The sequence below is a fragment of the Heloderma suspectum genome, chromosome 2 (assembly GCF_057233095.1).
Source record: "Heloderma suspectum isolate Gila_16-S chromosome 2, 16-S_ref, whole genome shotgun sequence".
Classification (NCBI taxonomy): Eukaryota; Metazoa; Chordata; class Lepidosauria; order Squamata; family Helodermatidae; genus Heloderma; species Heloderma suspectum.
This window is the reverse complement of record NC_139459.1, coordinates 317,518,634-317,534,177: the sequence shown is the minus strand read 5'-3', so window position 1 is coordinate 317,534,177 and position 15,544 is coordinate 317,518,634.

The following is a 15,544-nucleotide window of genomic DNA, read 5'->3' as shown; positions in this document are numbered from 1 at the left end:
CTGTTTCCATGTTTGTGATGTTACTTTACTTCTTTGATGGGTTTGTTTTTATTGGTTGTTAGGTAATAACAATATTAAATAATATTGAATAATAATAATATAAATGCCTTGAATAATATAAATGCCTTGAAAGAGCAGCCTAACAGTTTTCTAAAAAAAAATAATTTTGCTTTGTCAGAATGCTAATTCATCAGTTCTTAGGAGTTAACTGTCATGAATATATCATGTCATATTCATAAGACTGATATATTAAATTGGCATCGCAAGAAGATACAAATTTTTATGATGATGGGATCTTTTCCAGAAGTTCCACATCTCCATGACTACTCCCAAAGGCAAGTAGGAGACAGGGGAAAACAATATAAGGAATTTTGTCAAAGTTTTGCCTGATTTATTGAGTTTCTACTGTTTAATCGTCAGCTATTGAGCATCATAGCAATAATCCCAGCAATGTCCTATTCATTGTGCAGTGGTCTTTAGCTTTTCCTCTATGGTTTTAGGGAGTTATGTTTTTAAGTACTTTGTGGATATATTATAATTATACTCTTATAATTATTATATTATATTATACTCTTCACTGTTTCTCCTTAGCCATTTGCTGAACTACTGTGATGACATGAACAACTTCACATTCAGAAGTTACAGACATACAGGTGAGGTGAGCAGTATGTGTAATTCATATAGTGCCTAACATCAGTAGTGGCCTAGCCACATTCTGAAGTTATTCACAGTCACCTCTTGTACTACATTAAATTCCCCATGTGCAGCACAATATATTTGAGACCTATAGTGCCAAATATATTTTACACTGCATCATAGAACCACAATATCAACTGACCCTCAATTTCTTCTTTTTTGATGTAAAGAAAACATGCTCAGTAGTAGGATAAAGCCTGTGAAGAACTGGCTTTAAAACTTACGAAGAAACTTTAGGAATGGGTGGGGGGAAAGAGGACACTCCTTGAAGTTGCCTGGCTTCTTTCTTGCTTTGAGATGACTTTTGCATACATCGTTTAACGTAGACATAAAAGAGAGCAAAGACTTCTTAGGGGTCACACACATGTGCAGCCTGGGTGATCATGAATAGGAATAAAAAGATAAAGATGATGAATAATTCTTCTACAGGTTGTCTCACATGTTGCTACTAAGAGTATTAAAAGAGAGCATGGCAATGATGATTTGTGAGGAGCTGCAGCCTGTTATTTATTCGTTCAGTCGCTTCCGACTCTTCATGACTTCATGGACCAGCCCATGCCAGAGCTTCCTGTCAGCCATCACCACCCCCAGCTCCCCCAAGGTCGGGTCCGTCACCCCCAGAATATCATCCATCCATCTTGCCCTTGGTCGGCCCCTCTTCCTTTTGCCTTCCACTTTCCTAGCATCAGCATCTTCTCCAGGGTATCCAGTCTTCTCATTATGTGCCAAAGTACTTCAGTTTTGCCTTTAATATCATTCCCTCAAGTGAGCAGTCTGGCTTTATTTCCTGGAGTATGGACTGGTTTGATCTTCTTGCAGTCCAAGGCACTCTCAGAATTTTCCTCCAACACCACAGTTCAAAAGCATCTATCTTCCTTCACTCAGCCTTCCTTATGGTCCAGGTCTCACAGTCATAGGTTACTACAGGGAATACCTTTGCTTTTACTATGTGGACCTTTGTTGTCAGTGTGATGTCTCTGGTCTTCACTATTTTTTCAAGATTTGTCTATCTGGAAATACAAAGTCTGTCACTGCCTCCACATTTTCTCCCTCTGTTTGCCAGTTATCAATCAAGCTGGTTGCCATAATCTTGGTTTTTTTGAGGTTGAACTGCAACCCAGCTTTTGCACTTTCGTTTCACCTTCGTCATAAGGTTCCTCAGCTCCTCCTTGCTTTCATCCATCAAAGTGGTATCATCTGCATATCTGAGATTGTTAATGTTTCTTCCAGCAATTTTAACTCCAGCTTTGGATTCATCAAGCCCAGCACGTCGCATGATGTGTTCTGCATACAGGTTGAATAGGTAGGGTGAGAGTATACAACCCTGCCGTACTCCTTTTCCAATCTTAAACCAGTCCGTTGTTCTGTGGTCTGTTCTTACCATTGCTACTTGGTCGTTATGCAGATTCCTCAGGAAGCAGACAAGATGACTTGGTATCCCCATACCACCAAGAATTTGCCACAATTTGTTATGATCCACACAGTCAAAGGCTTTAGAATAGTCAATAAATAGAAATAGATGTTTCTCTGAAACTCCTTGGCTTTCTCCATTATCCAGCGGATATTGGCAATTTGGTCTCTAGTTCCTCTGCCTTTTCTAAACCCAGCTTGTACATCTGGCAATTCTCGTTCCAAGGTAGAGTCTACTTTGCAAGATCTTGAGCATTACCTTACTGGCATGTGAAATAAGTGCCACTGTTCAATAGTTTGAACATTCTTTAGTGTTTCCCTTTTTTGGTATGGGGATATAAGTTGATTTTTTCCAATCTGGTGGCCATTCTTGTGTTTTCCAAATTTGCTGGTGCTGGTCATTAACTGTATGTCTCCCTGACCACAGAAAACTAACATGTCAGAAAGAGACCAGGCTAGATCCTGTCTGCCTTACATGCTAGTTTTCTGTATGCAAGAAGCATTGTATGCAAGGGCCTTCAAATATATGATAGCCTACCTGTATTCTGAACTAATATAATTCAGCCAAAACTATGTGCTTTGATTCTTCTGATTATGTGGCTTAGTTCCTTGACAGAGTCCACAGTATCACTGATTATATACCCATTACTATTGGAGTGAAAGCTAGCACAAATTATACAAAGAAGTGAAGACAGAGAGAAAATATTCATGCCCTGTGCTGCTACTTTCACTGCTTCTGCAGTCATAGCTAGGGACATATGAGAATTTTGTTTTTGCTCACAAAACAGGCAAGCACGTCCTGTTCAAAGCTCCGAATGTGAGCACATGCAGGCCAATTGCTGAACACGTGCTCACATTCATCTTGTTCCTGATTTCCAGTTCAAATTTCCTTTGTAGGCTGAATTAGCTCCACTTTAGTCTATGGAGGAAATTGGCGCAAATTTGGGGAAACTTGTGCATATCTCCTGTTTGATCGCTGCTTGATTTGCGCAGGTCCCCCACCCACGCAGAGTGAATGGCAATCACAAATGCAAATGGGAATTGGGCACAAGACGAGCCACGAGACAATGTTCCAAGAATCCTGATGATCTTGAACATCCCTCACTAGCCCATCCCTAGTTATACCCATAGTAGCCATAATGATCTGTCTGCAGTAGAGGTCCATGAAACCCACTTCATATGTTACAGCAGAAGCAAGGAAATCAGAAGCAGGGTAACTTGTAATTTTCTCCTTGCTTGTGCTGATCCTGGTCCTTCGTTATCTCAGACCCTCTCTTGGTGGCCTTGTAAGAACATTGAGAACTGATCTGTGTGAACACCTCTGTGAAATGGCCAGTATGGTGCATGAGAGTTAAGAGCAGGCTTTCCCAACTGTGGGTCCTCAGATGTTGTTGGACTACAACTTCCATTATTCCTGACCATTGGTTATGCTGTCTGTGAATGCTGAAGTTGTAGTCCAACAAGATCTGAAAATCCAAGGTTGGGAAATGCTGCTTAAGAGCTTGCTGTTATTGCATGAGCTTTTATACAAACAATTATGTGAATGCTCACATCAGGATCTGAGACAATCTCTCCTATTTCTCCTCCTTAATTTTTTTTTCTGTTGTCAGGATGCCTTCCTGTCTACAGACAGATGTACACATATCACACAACTGAAATATCTAAGATCCCCTTCATGAAAAATAGCCATATTTCATCCCATTTTATATTACATTTGCCTTTTTTTTTTTTACCAAAGTGAAGGTAGATAAAGACAGTACACATTTAACTCTACTCCTCCTCTGACCAAAAAACTCCAAACAAACCAGTATATCAATCCAATACAGACATGCTAGTTTCTTGTAGGTTGAACTGGGATCTTGCATGTTATATCAAAAATCAATTCATAAGGGATCATAATCCATATGTATGGATTACTGCACGGACAGATTTGGAATTTTTGTGTGATCTTGGCTGGTCATAATATGAACGCTTTCTCTAAAACCTTGGAATGTCTACAAAAGCTAGAGGATCTTACATAGTGAAATGTATCATGTGGCTTCTTTGATGTGATGTTTTCCAGAAACACAATTTGTACTCCTTGCACACCATCAAAGAGCAACTGTAAACACCTAGCTGCCTGGAGAGACAAGAAATGTTCATATACATTTTTGATGAGAACTTGGCCGACATGAACCAATTTGTGCAAACATCTTCTGGTTTATAAGAATGGTCCAAGGCTGAACCAAGGGGAAGCTAAAGTTCAGTCTTCTTAGTGATTAGTTGTCATGATGTCAGCTACTGGGCAATATTCATTTCCCCCAAAATGATGGTAATTTTAACATGCTCAGCTTATTAAAAAATATATCAAGAGAAGGTCAACATGACATTAATATATTGAAATAAACATGTTTTAGCATATTTTATAAGGTGTTCATTACGTGCACACTGAGCTATGTTGGAGCCACTTCCTAGGATGCTAACTCAACCTGATGCCTGCCAGATGTTTTGGACTTCAACTCCCAGGAGCCCCAGCCAGCATGGCCAATGGTCAGGAATACTGGGAGTTGTATCCCAAAACATCTGGATGGCATCTGGAGGGTGTGGCATATGTGTATGTGCTGGGAGCTGTCTGGTCAAAAGACTACCGATAGCTGGACAGGGCCAGAAGTTGTGTGGGACCATCAGCTCTAGAATTCAGACAGCCTAACACTGTCCTAGAGCTATTTAAATCCAATGAAGAGGATTGGAAGGATGGGGCAAGTCAGCACTGGAAGAGAATGCAGCATACCAAATTGTATTATGAAACCATACTAAGAAGTGATCAGGGGACTGGAGCAACTCCCCTGTGAGAAAAGTTACAATGATTGGCACTATTTAGCTTAGAATAAAGGCAAGCCAAGGCAGACATGATAGAGGTGTATAAAATTATGCCTGCTTTGGAAAAAGTGGATAGGGTGATGTTTTCTCCTGCTTTCATAATACTAGAAAGCTGAATAGTGGGGATTTGAGACAGACAAAAAGACAGACATACTTCTTCACACAGAACCTAGTTGAACTACGGAATGGAGAACAACAGCAGGAGAGGACTTTTTCTTTCCTGTCCTGCTTCTGGACTTCCCATAGGCATCTGGTTGGCCACTGGTGGAAACAGGATGCATAGAGTAGACAGAGCTTTGGTGTAATTTGGCAGGACTGTTCATGTGTTTTTCTTATGTTACATGTTTTATCAAAGAGGGGTAACTGTGTTACTGTTGAACCAAAACAAGGAAAAATCTTGTGGCATCTCAAAGACTATCACACTTCTCATGGCATAAACTTTAGTGGGTCAGAGACCAACTTGTCAAGTGCATGAAATATTTGCAGTGCAATCCTATGTAAGTTTAGTCAGAAATAAGTCCTACTGTGGTCCATGGGGGCTTCTACCAGTAAGTATATATAGGACATCAGCCTTAGTTACTTTTTCCCATGTCATAGAAAATGTACTTTGGTGGGCTTTGGGAATAGTAGATTCTTCCATAGATACTCTCTCTCCCTGACCTGATGTTCTGGGTTGGCTTCTAAGCTTGAGATGTAGCAATAACAACTCATCACCATAAAGTTATTTAATACCAATTGAGATGCACATGTTTTTTAAATTAGGGGCAATGCTCATTGTGAGGCTGAGAAGCAACTTCTCTGGCTTGTTCAACTTCTTATCAGGATAATCATGGCAAGGTATAAGGAGATGTTCCCCAGAAGGGCCTACAATATGTTCCAGTGTGTTTCTTCTGTGTCTTCAGGAATGTTTCTAACAGTGTGATCATAAAAGCATAAATATTACCATGATCAGAGAACCTCCACAGGCTCAGAACCTGTGGGTGGAAGTGAAAATGTGCAATATTTTGCTACCAAGCGGTGTCAGTTATCAGCCTCTGCTCAGCCCAATCCTGTTTTTATGAATGCTGCTTCAAAACCCATGTAGAGGGGGTTGTGGAAGGAGATGTGTTTCCTTAATTAAAAAGTCAGTAATGACTGAGAGAATATTGATGGGTAAATTAATGCAAGACATACAAACCGACTTCAAAACTGAGAGCTATTAGGAACTGTGCTTTTTGACCCTACTCCCTGGCTTCAGGTTTAAAAGATTCTTTCTAATATTTACAGCTTTGACAACACCAACTGTGTTACTTGGCACCTTATAAATAAACAGTTCTCTGGCTACAAGGGCTAAATACAGCCTTAGCTAGCTCAGGAAAACACATAAAAAGATCAAAATTATGCAGTATCTCCATAGATATTTAAAGGGAAACAAGAACTTAAGGGTGCAGTCCTATGCATGTTTAAACAGAAAAAAAGGCCTACAACTTCCAGCATTCCACAGCCATGGCTAGCTGGAGAATGCTGGGAGCTGTAGGACTTTTACTGTCTAAATATGTATAGGATTGTGCCATAAGGTTATGATTTTACTGGGCATTATAAAATTATAAAATTATAAAATCTCACATGAGAAGCATCGGCCTGCTCCCAAATATGACAGCACTGTTTTTAATGCCCCCCTTTCTTTCTGTAACACATAGTACAACTTATCAGGGCTCCACAAATGTGGATTCCAGAAACAGAAATTTAATTCTGCTGAACACTAAAAAGGAGTCTAATAGACAACTCAGAAGTTACACATTCTTGTCCATAGAGGAAGTTGTTGGCTAGGGTAAGTGAAATAGGGTATTGTATACATTCCAAAAAGAAAAACAATATTTACCAACCTTTTAAAAAGCCACCAGCAACACAAGTGGTAGTGTATTACAAATTAGAGATTTATAATAATAATAATAATAATAATAATAATAATAATAATAATAATGATGATGTAAGCAGTATATAAATTTATTAAATAAATACATAAAAATAGTGGGCACCTCTATCAAAATGATGCCAGGCACTACCATGCTGGGAGGAAGCATAAGTAGAATGGCTTGATGGTAAGTGTTTCTATCAACACGAGCACGCACACCCATACTGCCAACACCTTCTTCCCATAAAATTGTTTTGCCATGCAGTGGGTACAAAAGGGTGTGCTTACTTTGCCTTTGTGGAGGAGGAAGCAAGAAAGGTTATCTTCCTTGTAGCTACTAGAAACAAATGTGTTGACCCTAGGGATGCTGGAGAAATTTGAGACAGACTAAAATGAGTTCGGATTTGTAAGAATCTGAGCTGCGGAATCCACTGGAGACCAGCCCCCTCAGACTCTAGAGTCTGTAGAGTTTTGGATCTTTTCTTTTTTACTTTCCCAAAATTTACACAAATTTATTCATAAGAAAATGTGCAAGTTTCTGCTGAGACTGGAAAAAAATACTCAGGAAAATGCTGAATGGAATGGGAGACAATACACTAAATGTTACGTACTAACATAAATTATGTAAATTGTTGCAAACCCTCTTACATAATTTTTGGCATATTTTTCCACATAACGATAACAAAACTTCGAATCCATCTGTGAAAGGACAATGGAATGAATAACAAAACACACTCCATGAAACACACATGGGACAGATTTCACAAAATCTGGACATCCCTAGTTGACACCTGTCAGACATCATATTATGTTTGTCCATTACTCCACATTGGTGAGGGTGATGAAACACTCAATATGCTACACAAAGATTGGGAGTGGGGGTTGACACAGGATTAGTTTTGATGGGAGTCCAGCATTTTTATTACATGTAGTTTCATCTGCCTGTACAGTGCAGAGGAAAAACATCATATAGGATTATGAGAAAATAGCAGCCAAATTTTTGGTTGAGAAATCCAGAAAACTTTATACTGTCTAACTGCTGATACTAAATGGAATTGCATGGAGCAAAGTAAAAGGTATTTTTCTGTCCTGGTCTTTTCTTTCAGCTTAATTTCAAAAGCTTGCTGCAAGCAAAGGGAGCATTTGAGATTCTTTTGAAAAGGTGGAAGAATATTATTTTACGATAGCAAGTGAGAAGACAGCATAAATATAGGCATTACTGCGATGTCTCCCCGTATAATGTATCTGTGTGATAATTTATCACCATGAATTCCTGCTGGGGAAATCTGGATTTGGAGCTTTAAAGTGCCTGCCAATGGTTTTTATTTTTATTTTTTAAGCCTGTAGTGGATGTGATGCATAAATACAGGATTTGTGCATCCTTTTCTTGCATATTGTGTTCCCTGCAGAGTGAAAACGTCCACTATTCACCCATCTGTTCTCATGTACAAGTCTTAGAAAGTAGCATGCTTGTCATAAAAGTTATTTATTTGCACAAAAGAAATTAAGGAAGTCTACTTTTCAGATTCCAGTTCTGTAAGAATGCTATCAGTAAGTATAAAATTGGAAATGTATGGGACTGGTGTTTGTATGAGAATGAAGTTCAGTGTTAGGATTTCTACATAGCTTGTGGTTCTACCTCTTCTTAGATTGGTCAGGTCTTAATATGAGCTGTAGAAGTGGGATATACATTTGCATCGGTATTTCCTACTCATGCTAATGCCTCTTCCAGATAACGTTATTCTCAGAATCTACTTACCTATTGGCTAATCCCTTCTAGTTATACAGCTAGTGTGTGCAAAGTATCTATAGTGTGTGTGTCACCATATGTACACTAATAATTTCAGAACATTAGCAATATAGGTAGGCTCTTATATTACTTTTTAATATTATGCTTAATAAATGTTTGCAAGGCACACTTTCTCTCTTCACACAAAATGCTCACATGTTCAATTAACACAAGAGCAGGGTTGCATCAATTTGTATACCCTCCAATATCAGTGAGCCCCTCTGGACATGCCTTCAATGTCTGTGCATTCACTGGAATATGTGAAGGGAGCCCCTATATGGTTCAACTGTATGGGGCCACCATGTAATTGAGAACTCCAACAGGGTTCTCTATTATGTGCCAGACACAACACATATAGAGTTTCTCACATGTAGTTGCTCTTTTCACACAGGCTATTGGACACTCAAACATTAGGGGCCTTGACAAGCCAGTAATCCCCTGCTCACGCATTCACTGAACACATTAGCATATAGTGCTGGGGTTCCAATGGGGTGCCTGTGGGAAACCAACGTGCCCATGGACAGCTTTTGGGTGCCCACCAGACTCCCTGCCCCTCCTGATTTTATTTTGTTTCTTAAGATTTTTTTTTAACTTTTAAAGATAAGGTTTTCCAGAAATGTAATGGTGGACAGATAGGGGCCATTTATGCAACATTACAGGTGTAACATCCCATGGATCTTTGACGTTTTGAATTACATCATTTTTCCAATTGTGTGACCAAGAGAGTTATTTATGTTATCATTTGCCCATGTGGGTTATTATATGTAGGTAAAACTTCTCATACCATTTGAACTAGGATTATTGAACATCGGTCCAAATTAAGAAACCGGATTTTGGATGCTCCCTTGGTGCAACATTTTGTAGAACGGGCTCATACATATGAGAACTTTAAGTTCCTAGTGATTGCTAGAATATATTCTCATAAATATAACTGGACAGATTACAATAACTTACTTCTATGTAAGGAGGCTGAGTGGATTTTCAAACTGCAGTCTGTGATCTCTAAAGATTTGAATGTTTCTCTGGATCTGGCATCTTATGTGTAATATAGAAAGGCATTTGTATTAGGGATGTTTATCTGATTGCATATGAAGCCAAACACTACACCTTCAACTGCAATGTGGATGACTCCACCTTTCTTGAACACTGGATATTTAAAACTTTTTACGAATGGTATGCTCACAGCTGCAGATTCAATTTACCGACCTTTGAGCAGGAGAAACCATCAACCTGTGGTTTGAGGTTTGTTTGGTTATTTTGTGTCTCATTTCAAAGAAACTTTTCGGTATTGTACCGATATTATATGGTTTAAGTGTTGTTCTTTCTTAGCTCTGTGAAGCTCTATGAGATAAAATGCAAGCTATGCCAGCAGATTAAGCGGACTCATTAAAAAAACTATTCAGATTACAGTATTGCCACAGCCTTTTTTGATGAGTCTAAGGACCGTGAGTTGAAACAATTTCTTTGCTTATAAAGTACAGCCCCGTTTTCATGTAAATATTTTTTGATATTATTGTAACAATTCTTAATAAGAACGTCTGTGTACATGTATTATTATGACAATAACTGACAACTAAATGTGAATATAAAAATAATAAATTGTGTGTGCGCGCGCGCGCACGCACAGGTGTATCTTTGCATATGACTATAGACGGTATATTCTTAATATCTTTACAGTTATTATTTAACTGAAGAAGCAACTCATATGCGAAACAGGATTACACCAGATTACTGTAAGACTTCTTGAATGGACTTTAAGATCCTTTGAACAAACTATAATTATTTGTATATACTTGTGATACAGATGTTTCTGTTATTCACCAATATTTGTACGATTGTATTCACATTATTTTCATATGTATAATTGTATTGTTCTAACAACAATCCTAGTTTGAATAGATTACTTACACCTACTATGTTATTGTGTGTTTTCATATTGTTACAATATTACACTAGTACAACCTGACCCTCTCACAGTTGTGTGCTTGTTTGCATATTTCCTATTGGTTTCTACAACTGTGGCCCTTTTTTGTACTTAGGCCCTTTACGCCTGCCATTTACACAACATTATATTTCCAGAAAACCACGAGCCACCATTTTTACACAAAATGGTGGCTTGCTAAGAGGATGTGCGCTCACTGGGCTGTTCAGCAGCTTACGCAATGAGGCGAGCACAAGCAGAGGCAGGCTGCAGCAGTGGTTCAGCAAGCACCCAGTGAGGATGGACAGAGGTGAGTCCGTCCATCCCTACATTAGATCCCTGCCCTTGGTTCAAATCTTGCCTCTGTCATGAAATCACTCAATAGCCTTAAGCAAGCCACTGTTCTCTCAGCCCTATTTAATGTAAATGAAGTACTCGGAACACTGGAAAATTCTATATAAACATTATAGGGCTGATTTAGTTCCTTGCCACATTACACACGCACGCGCGCATACACACACACACACACACACTGTCATGTGTACTGCTTGATGCATCTAGCCATACCCCTCAGCAGTTCTTCCATGCATGAAGAGCTGCAATAGCAGAAGATCTGCACACACTGAATGTCATACAAAGAGACCAACTAGGTCAGTTGAATGCTCATGAAGATGACCAACTGGATCCATCTAATGACCATCATCACCACTAGTAAATACTACTAGTAGTGTTTACTACTACCACTACTACTACTATCAGTATTCAGGAACTCAAGGAGAAAGTCAAATTTGAGCTGGACTTATTAAAAAAAACAACGCTAGGATTTTCAGGATTGTAAGAACCTTTTGCAGCCTTCATGAAATTGCCCTGGGTGCTGCATGTATTCCCATGGGCATTGTACTGCTTAACTGATCTACAGAATTAGAAAGTGACTTCAAAGTTTTTTAATGAGACATGCTGATGTCATCAATCAATCAGTCAGTCAATCAAAGCTTTTATTGTTTCAACCAGAGGTTACAACAATCAAAATAATTTCAAAGTTAAAACATACATAAAAGAAATCAAACAAATCATATTAATTTTTAATTTCCTGCAAGGTCATAAAATTAGCTCTATGTGACAGCAGAACTGGCCAATGCCACTAGGACTGTCTTACTTTTGGAAGTAAACAAAAAGTGTATTCTGTCTAAATCGGACCAGCTGGACTTCTTTTCAAGAAAACAATGCAAATATTTAGAACGAATTTGGGAATAAATAGGGCAATAGAATAAGTAATGAGGCAGATCTTCCACATTGCCAGTATGGCAGGGGCAGAGTCTCGAGGCATAGGGAGTCTTGTTAAAACGCCCTTCAAAAACTGCTGTTTTCATTTGCTCCATCTTCAATCGTGTGAGAGCAGATCTAAGATAAGGGTTTGCAATTAAAGTCAGATAGTGTTCACATTCAAATTTAAGCTTGGTCTTTGCAAACCAAGGTGCTATCTTATTACTAGACAATGAACAGAGATCCATTTGGATAGAAACACTGTAAATCCTCTCCTTAAAAACCTCTTTGCTATGGGCAACATTCAAAGTGGTAAAATATTTAAAGGAAAAATGATGATAATGAATGTAAGAAATTAATTTCTGAAACCAGGATAATGTGTTTGATGGGTTAACTCTCATTTGTTCTAAAAGGCAGTGTTTAGGAAATCTAGCTGAAGGGGAGAAAAAAATCTTGAGCCAATAATTAAAGGCCCTGATGACCATGATAGATTTAACTGGCATTACCCCAGTTTCTGAACGTAAAAATGAAGCAGGAATACACCTTGTCAAACCTAGAACTGTTCTCAGCAATTTGTTTTGAAACATTTCCATATTATAGGAAGACTTCGTGTTGATGTCATATACGGGGGGTGGGGGGTGGCGGGAGAGAACTACCTCCATATGTGCGCAAAGAAAAAAACCTACAGTACAAGCATTAATTGCTCTACATTCTCTAGAACTAAAAATACCACACAGGAGGCGAGACAATGACAACACATTCTGCACAGCTATACAGAACACACATTGCTACAGCTGTAAAGCTCTCAAACAAGTTCTCCCCACAGGATCATTTAGGCTCTACGGTTACGTAGGCTATCATCTTTGAAGGTGCTCCTTAAGTTTATTTTCCTTTTTAACTCTTTTCTGAATATACTCCATCTCAAATGCAGAATCTAGACTTGTTTTATAGCAACACGAGTTCCCTTTAAGGATGAATCACATGAAGTGGGCATCATGTAATGACAATGAATGTGGACACCTGCACTGGAGAAGCCTACATATAGGCTGCCCACACATAGACTGCTCCACACAGTGGTTATGTCCAGCCAACGCGAGGGTTCTGATCTGATCACAGAAAAACTACAGGAGCAACTGGGTGGTGCAGATATCTGTGCCAATACCTGGAAGTCTGGGGCTGCAGACAATAGCATGGTCCTGCTTCCCAGTAATCACAAAATGTGATTCATGCATGAAAGAGGTTATAGTCATAAGGAGGCCATATGACAAATTCTCCAGAGTAAGGATGGGCTACACAATCATAAAAAGAATCCTTTGGGATAAGAACAGTGGCCTATCTAGTCCCAAAATTCTGTTCCCACAGTGGCCAGTCAGATCTCTATTGGAAGCCCCCAAGCAGGACATGAGTGCAATAACACGCACCTGGTTGTTTCCCCAGCAACTGGTATTACATGCTGCCTCTGATGTAATATAGCTATCATAGGGTTGGCGGAGAATTTCTCCCCGAAACTTCGGGGGCCGAGAGCCAACGTGTTCGGCCCCCCGAACAAGTTTCGGGGAGAAATCCTCCGCACCCCCCCGCACCCCGCACCCCCCCCCCCGGGATGGGACTTACCTTCGCCGAATGTCCCTCCCGGCGGCGGGTCTGGCCAGTGGTTCGGCGGGTGTTCGAGCGGGGCGGGAGCGGCAGCCGGTCTTTTGACCGGCTGCCGCCACCGCCATTGCAATGAAAGAAAAAAAAAACGCCTCCTGATAGGCTACGTGACGATTCACGTAGCCTATCACGGCTAGATTTGCAAAGTCAGCCATGATAGGCTACATCAATCGTCACGTAGCCTATCACGGGTGACTTAAAAAAAAAAAAAAGTGTGTACGGATAATGGCGGCCCCCATAGGGATCTGCCATTCCCGTTCCTTATTTGGTCGCTGTAGTCTACGTAAAGATTTATGTAGACTACGGCGAAAATAAGGGCAACGCTATTTGCGTTGCCCTTATTTTCGCCGTAGTCTACGTAAACATTTACGTAGACCTCAGCGACTAAATAAGGAATGCGAATGGCGGCTCCCTATGGGGGCCGCCATTAGCGTACGTGCTTTTTTTTTTTTTTTTAAGTCACCCGTGATAGGCTACGTGACGATTGACGTAGCCTATCACGGCTGACTTTGCAGATCTAGCCGTGATAGGCTACGTGAATCGTCACGTAGCCTATCAGGGGGCGTTTTGTTTTGTTTTTTAAACTTTCGCATTTGCGGCCAGGCGAGGCGGGAAGCCTCCTACCCGGCCTGAATTTCGGCCGGGCGAGGCAGGAAGCCTCCCCCCCGGCCTGAATTTCAGCCGGGCCGAGGCGGGAAGCCTCCCCCCCCGGCCTGAACTTCACGGGGGGACCAGCGAAGCGCCTCCCCCCCACCGCGAACGTCCTTCGAGGACAGGTAAGTGACTTTCGTCCACCCCTAAGCTATCATGACTAGTAGCCATTATCCTTCATGAATTTTCCTAATGCCCTTTTAAAGCTGTCCATGTTGCTGGCCATCACTACAACTTGTGTGAGTGAATTCCATAGTTTAACTATGTATTTTTGTGGCAAAATACTTCCTTTTTATCTGTCCTGAATCTCCCACCATTTTGCTTCATTGGATGACCCCAGGTCCTAGTATTATGAAGTAGGGAGAAAAAAAACAAAAAGCCCTTCTCTTTCTCCATTTTCTCCACAGTGGCAGCATGCATAATTTTATACACCTCTGCAATATCCTCCTTTACTTCCCTTTTTTCTATGCTAAGGGGCTGAAACGTCTTTTCTATCCTCTAATCATTTCCATTAGTCTTTTCTGCACCTTTTCCAGCTCTACAATATCCTTTGTGAGGTGCAACAACCAAAACTGTACACAATATCCTAAGTGTGGTCGCACCATAGACTTGTATAAGAACAGTATGATATTGGCAGCTTTATTCTCAATTCCTTTCCTAATGATCCCCCACATGGAATTTGCCTTTTTCACAGCAACCTCACACTGACGATCATGTTTTTATAAAGCTATCCAACATAATACCATTATCCCTTCTAGACGCAAGGCTCCTAATGCTACCAGTCAGAAAGCATGTGCAGCTGTTCCTTCTTTTTCCCCTTAACAGATTTTCTGCAGTAAGAAAAAGTCAGAAGCAGTGCTTGGGAAACATGAAAACATGGGAGGGTTACACCCAACCATAACATTCTGTAAATGAGACAAAGCAATGGTGCTATAAAAGCTTTATCTGGAAGCCCCCTGGATCTCATAAATAATTACAGCTAAAACCATTTTATAAATACAAAGGCCCAATAAAAACCCATTGAAGAGAATGCAATAGAAAACAAATAATTCCTTAGGACATTTTTAAATGGCTGCAGTGATGGGGCCCAATGCACCACCCATTGGCAGGGCATCCCAGAAATCGGGATGTATGAAAGTCACTTACCTTTTCGATGGGGTGATTCGCAGTGGGGGGGAGGCGCTCTGCACCTCCCCCCGAAATCCTAACCTGGTCGGCTCCGCTCCATGGCAACTCCGCAGACCCGCCGGCCAGGTGCATTTGCAGGCGCTGTGTGGAGCCTGCGGACGCAAATGGCAGCGGCTACAGTGGCCGCCATTTGTGTTCCCTTTTTTTGCCATGATAGGCTACGTAAATGTTTACGTAGCCTATCATGGCCTCTGCAGGGATGCAAATGGTGTCCCTGCAT